Raw genomic sequence first — 5,621 nt, 5'->3', positions numbered from 1 at the left:
GGACTCCGCAGCCAAGCTTGCCTCCTTGAGTCTGCACACAAGCACAGGAATGAAGAGAGCTGCTTCCCTTCCGTTGGGTCTCTGTCTTGCTTCCAGTAGGTTTCCAGAATATTTTGGTTTTAAAATTTTGGGGCACAGATTTGCAAAGTGGATTTTGAAGGGTCGGGTTTCAAAGGGGGGTGGCTTTGAAAGTGGTCTGGGCTTCTGAAAGGTTTGATTGAAAACCGGTTTGGCTCTCAGACATGCCAGACGCTTCTCCCGGAGTCCAGAGCCCTGATGGTGTTTTGGGAAGGAGGCCAGGCAGGGCGTCCTGGTGAGTGGACGCAAGGTGGGCGGGGCCACCCTTGCCCTGGGAGGTGGTGGAGGGCTTGGCACACCCCGTCTCAGGTCTGGCTCTGGGTGAATGTGTTTGTGTCTTCAGAAATCAGCTCCTGGTGGGTATTTCTCCTCCAGCCACCCCCCAGCATGGGCATTTCAGAAAAGGGTGGTTCTCTTGGTGAGAGGGCCATGGTTCCTCCAGTTTCTCCATTCCTACGGGCCATTTTTTTTTTGAGACACAATCTCACTTTGTCACCCAGGCTTACTGCAACCTATGCCTCCCAGGTTCAAGTGATTCTCATACTTCAGCCTTCTGAGTAGCTGGGATTCAGGTGTGTACCACCACATCCAGCTAATTTTTTATATTTTTGGTAGAGATGGGGTTTTGCCATATTGGCCAGGCTGGTCTTGAACTCCTTCAGTGATCCACCTGCCTTGGCCTCCCAAAGTGCTGGGATTACAAGTGTGAGCTCCCATGCTCAGCCCCTACAGGCCCTTTTTATCCCTGTCTCAGCCTGGATGCCACGCTCCCTGGGTGCCTGTTCATGTGTGTCACCCTTTAAGGAGAAAGTGGCCTGGGGCTGGAAACAGGACTCTTTAGGGAAGGACAGTTCGTGTGAGAAAAAGCGTACTGATGGGCACGCCAGGGTTTAATGGCTGGCTCTTTGAAGTCATGGGCTGAGCCAAAAGGAATTGTCTGGATGATTGGTCTCATTTCCAGATGAGGAAATGGAGGCCCAGGCTGTGTTGACCGACTGAGGGCACACGATCAGTAAGAACCCAGCCCTGGCTTTGCCCAGACCTCTCAAGGGCACTTTGTGGGAGTGTTGCTGGCCGTTGTGGCATCTGACCTTGGCTTTGCCCCTGTCCCTCTCTGCATAGCCTGAGTGAGTCCCAGCCAGCCCCAGGTCTCCGGGGTCCCAGCCCAACCTCTAGAAGAGCCAGCAGCAGGGCTGGATGAGGGCTGGAAGGGAGAGCACAGGGTGGGCCTCGGGGCTTCCTTGGACCTCAGGCGGTTGACAGGAAAAAGCGGGGAGTTGGCAAAAAGGACAAACAGCTGAGTGCCAGCCGCATGTCTGGGGGACGGGAGCCTTGCGCGACACGCAGATCGCTGGCCAGATTGGCAGAGGCGAGGAGAGAGGAAAATCCCAGGCTCTGAGGAAAAACCTCTCCAGCCCAGGGCGTGGCCTGGCATAAACCCGATGCAGCCTGGGGAAGCGGTTCCACCCCAGGCAGCCAACAAGGCCGTGCCTGAACTGTGTTCGTGAATGACGGAGCCACTGCCTGTGCCTCAGGGCTCAGTGCTGGGGCTGTGTCCAGGGACCCTTGGGTGTGCCCATGTTGGGGCTTCCGTTCCTTACCTGCCATGAGAGTGAGATGTTCAGGGACCTCCCTGCTCCAGCTGGGGCCTGTGGGCTTTGTCTGGTGTCCCAAGTGCCTTGGAGATGTCATTTCTAACACTCTGACCGAGGAATCCCTGCCCAAGGGACAGAGCTCAAAGACATGATCAAACAGAAGAAGTTCTGGTACAAGATAAACCCTGTGTGGTGGTGGGTGCTCCAGCCCTGGGCCTCATATCCTGACATCCCTGTGGGAAACTGGAGTGGTGCTGGGGCCCACCACTGATTCTCTGGCTCTGGCATCTCTGCCTGGTAGATCCGTCCCACACAGCCTGGCCTGAAACACTGCCTAGTGGCTAGATCCAGTAAGACAAGCCCCGAGTCATTCTGCTGAGAGGACCCAGAAACACAGAAGTTTTCTGGGGTCCTGGAGGCTTCTGGCCACAGGGAGCCCCTGGGCTCCAGTGATCCAGCCCTGATGTGCTATGGGGTTCAGGGTGCAGCTGCAGGGCGGAGGAGAGCGCCACCTCCCCCAGGTGGGGGCTGGCAGTGCGTGAGAGGCACGCTGAGATCCCTTAGCCTGCTCTCCGCACTGGGCTGCGGAGAGCCTGAGGGTCATGGGGTAGCTGACAGAGGCAGGAAGGGCCCATACAGCAGCACTCACTGCGGCTGATGCTGCACTTTCCCGGGGAATTGAATGTGGGTGCCCATCTCCACCATCCCAGCCACTGGCCTCCTCGAAATCCTCCCCCTCTTACATCAGCAGACCTCCTGTTTGGGGACCCCCTCAGTGACTCTCTGTGCTTGCCTTCATGATCCTCCCCGTGGAGGACTTAGGGTCAACGTGGGGGTCAGAGGTTAGTTTACCTCCTCAGGCAGCTTGTTGCTGTGGTCCCCACACTCTGACACCTTCTTGTGAAATGAACAAACACATTTTTTTTTTTTTTTTTTTTGTGAGACAGAGTCTCACTCTATCTCCCAGGCTAGAGTGCAGTAGTGTGATCTCAGCTCACTGCAACCTCCACCTCCTGGGTTCAAGCGATTCTCCTGCCTTGGCCTCCCACATAGCTGGGATTATAGGTGCGAGCCACCAGCTAATTTTTGTATTTTTAGTAGAGACAAAGTTGCATCACGTTGACCAGGCTGGTCTCGAATTTCTGACCTCAAGTGATCCACCTGCCTTGGCCTCCCAGAGTCCTGGGATTACAGGCATGAGCCACCTTGCTGACACAAACACATTTTTTTTAAACAAGTGAAAATGAGTTTATTAAGAAAGGTAAGAAATAAAGGCTACTCCCTAGGCAGAGCAGCCTGAATAAACACTTTTTTTTTTTTTTAAGCAGAGGCTTGCTCTGTTGCCCAGGCAGGAATACAGTGGTATGATCTTGGCTCACCACAACCTTCACCTCCTGGGTTCAAGCGCTTCTACCCTGAATAGCTGGGACTATAGGTGCACACCACCATGCCTGGCTAATTTTTGTCTTTTTTATACAGACAGGATTTTGCCATAGTTGGGCAGGCTAGTCTCAAACTCCTGGCCTCCCAAAGTGCTAGGATTATAGGCATGAGCCATCACACCTATATGGCTCACAAACATATTTTAAGTTAGAATTTTAAGTTAGAATAATAAGGGAGCTGGACCAGGAAGTGTGGATTTGGGGAGACCCTGCTCTCCCCAGGTGCCTTCCTGGTAGGTTGGCTGTGCCTCCTCTTGCATACGTTTAATGGCAGGGGCTCCCTCCCTTGCGGCCCCTGCCAAGCTGGATAACCAGCCTCGCTCTTGTATCTAGCTGAATCTGCCCCGTTAACGGCACCTGCCAGTCCTTGTCCAAACCTCGAAGCTCAGGACCTCACAGAGCATACCACGTCCTCTTCTATGTCAGATTCACTTAGATCTCAGAAAGCAGCAATGTCTTCTCTCCCCAGGATTGAACAAAAATGAGATTGAACAAAACCCATTCCTCCTATGAAAGCCAGTAAGACTGGGGGCAGAGCAGCCCGCTTTCTGCCCCAGCGGCTATAGGGGACACCAGCCACCCACCCTCAGCTTCTTCCTCCACTTCTTGGAGAATGTTTGGGATGTGGGTGGAGACTGGCAGAGAAACGCTGGTGTGACTTTCTGCAGGAGTTTAGAGCAATTCTGAATCTGAGCTGGTGAGGAGGCCAAAACCTGCTCTGCTCAGCAGACTGGTCATGTCTTCTTTTTAAATTTATTTATTTATTTGAGACAAAGTTTCGCTCTTGTTGCCCATGCTGGAGTGCAGTGGTGTGATCATAGCTCTTTGCAGCCTTGAACTCCTAAGCTTTTATTTATTTATTTGTTTGTTTGTTTGTTTGAGATGGAGTCTCACTCCGTCACCCAGGCTGGAGTGCAGTGGCACAGTCTTGGCTCACTGCAGCCGCCGCCTCCCGGGTTCAAGCAATTCTTCTGCCTCAGCCTCTCAAATAGCTGGGATTACAGGCATCCATCACCACACCTAATTTCTGTTTTTGTTTGTTTGTTTGTTTTGAGACAGAGTCTTGCTCTGTCATCCAGGCTGGAGTGTAGTGACACAACCTTGGCTCACTGCAACCTCTACCTCCCGGGTCCCAGTTCAAGCAATTCTCCTGCCTCAGCCTCCTGAGTAGCTGGGATTACAAGCATTCGCTAGCGTGCCCAGCTAATTTTTATATTTTTAGTAGAGATGGGGTTTCACCATGTTGGCCAGGCTGTTCTTGAACTCCTGACCTCATGATCCACCCACCTCACCCTCCCAAAGTGCTGGGATTACAGGCGTGAGCCACTGTGCCCTGCCTAATTTTTGTATTTTTAGTAGAGACAGGGTTTTGCCGTGTTGGCCAGGCTAGTCTCGAACTCCTGACCTCAGGTGATCCACCGTTTTGGCCTCCCAAAATGCTGGTATTACAGGCATGAGCCACTACACCCGGCCTTCTTTTAAAATAAATATATATTTTTTGAGACTGTACCTTGCCCCGTTGCCCAGGCTGGGGCGCAGTGGCATAATCATGGCTCATTGTAGTCTCCACCTCCCAGGCTCAAGCCATCCTCCCACCTCAACCTCCTGAGTAGCTGAGACCACAGGTGCCTGCCACCATGCCTTGCTAAATTTATTTTTTGTAGAGACAGGGTCTTGCTATGTTTTCCAGGCTTGTCTCAAACTCCTGGGCTCTAGCAGTCCTCCCGCCTTGACCTCCCGAAGTGCCAGGATTACAGGCGTGAACTGTCATGCCTGGCCTGATCTTTTCTTTAATGGAATCAAGCTCTGTGTTGTCCAAACACCTCATGTATTAAACAAGAATTGGGGGCGGCAGCATTCACACTTCCCAGCCCTTCCCTGAGCTTGGGCATGACATGAATGTGGAGACAGCAACAGGGTCCCTGCGTGTGCAGGCTGCAGGACTCAGGGGTGTGCGTGTGTGCACCTGTGTGTGTGCATGCGTGTGCACAGGTGCAAGGGCATCTGTGAGCCATTTTCTTACAGGAAGGCATGGGTAGATGACCAGATGGAAGTGCAGGTGCACGTGTCCTCAAACAATGGCTGGTGCCTCATGCTGGCTGCTGGCTGTGACCAGGGTGACAGAGCAAAGAGGTCCTTTCCTTAGGTGGGTGGAGCAGGGCTTAAGCATAGTCCACGTGCAGAGATGAGTGTGCACTTGAAAGACCCTCTCCCCTCGTATCAGTGTGCAGGGGAGGTCTTGAGATCACTGCCCTACAGAAACCAGGCCGGGCCTGTCATCCCAGCACTTTGGGAGGCCAAGGCAGGTGGATCACCTGAGGTCAGGAGTTTGAGACCAGCTTGGCCAACATAGTAAAACCCTGTCTCTACTAAAAGTATAAAAATTAGTTGGGTGTGGTGGCGTGCACCTGTAATCCCAGCTACTCAAGAGGCTAAGTCAGGAAAATCGCTTGAACCCAGAAGTTGGAGATTGCAGTGAGCCAAGATCTCGACATTGCATTCCAGC

General features: G+C 52.9%; 1 long non-coding RNA gene across 1 annotated transcript; it reads right to left on the bottom strand.

Annotated features, from left to right (window-relative positions):
* Positions 1 to 5,150, bottom strand: LOC116540300. Its single transcript, XR_004264382.1, has 3 exons — positions 5,139 to 5,150; positions 4,583 to 4,587; positions 1 to 85 (listed from the first exon to the last, which is right to left on the bottom strand). It is a non-coding gene; the product is annotated as an uncharacterized LOC116540300 (long non-coding RNA).
* Positions 5,151 to 5,621: the final 471 nt, after the last annotated feature.

Source organism: Sapajus apella, unplaced genomic scaffold, assembly GCF_009761245.1.
Source record: "Sapajus apella isolate SASKATOON/1434 unplaced genomic scaffold, GSC_monkey_1.0 scaffold138, whole genome shotgun sequence".
Classification (NCBI taxonomy): Eukaryota; Metazoa; Chordata; class Mammalia; order Primates; family Cebidae; genus Sapajus; species Sapajus apella.
This window is presented reverse-complemented; position numbering and strand designations above follow the sequence as displayed.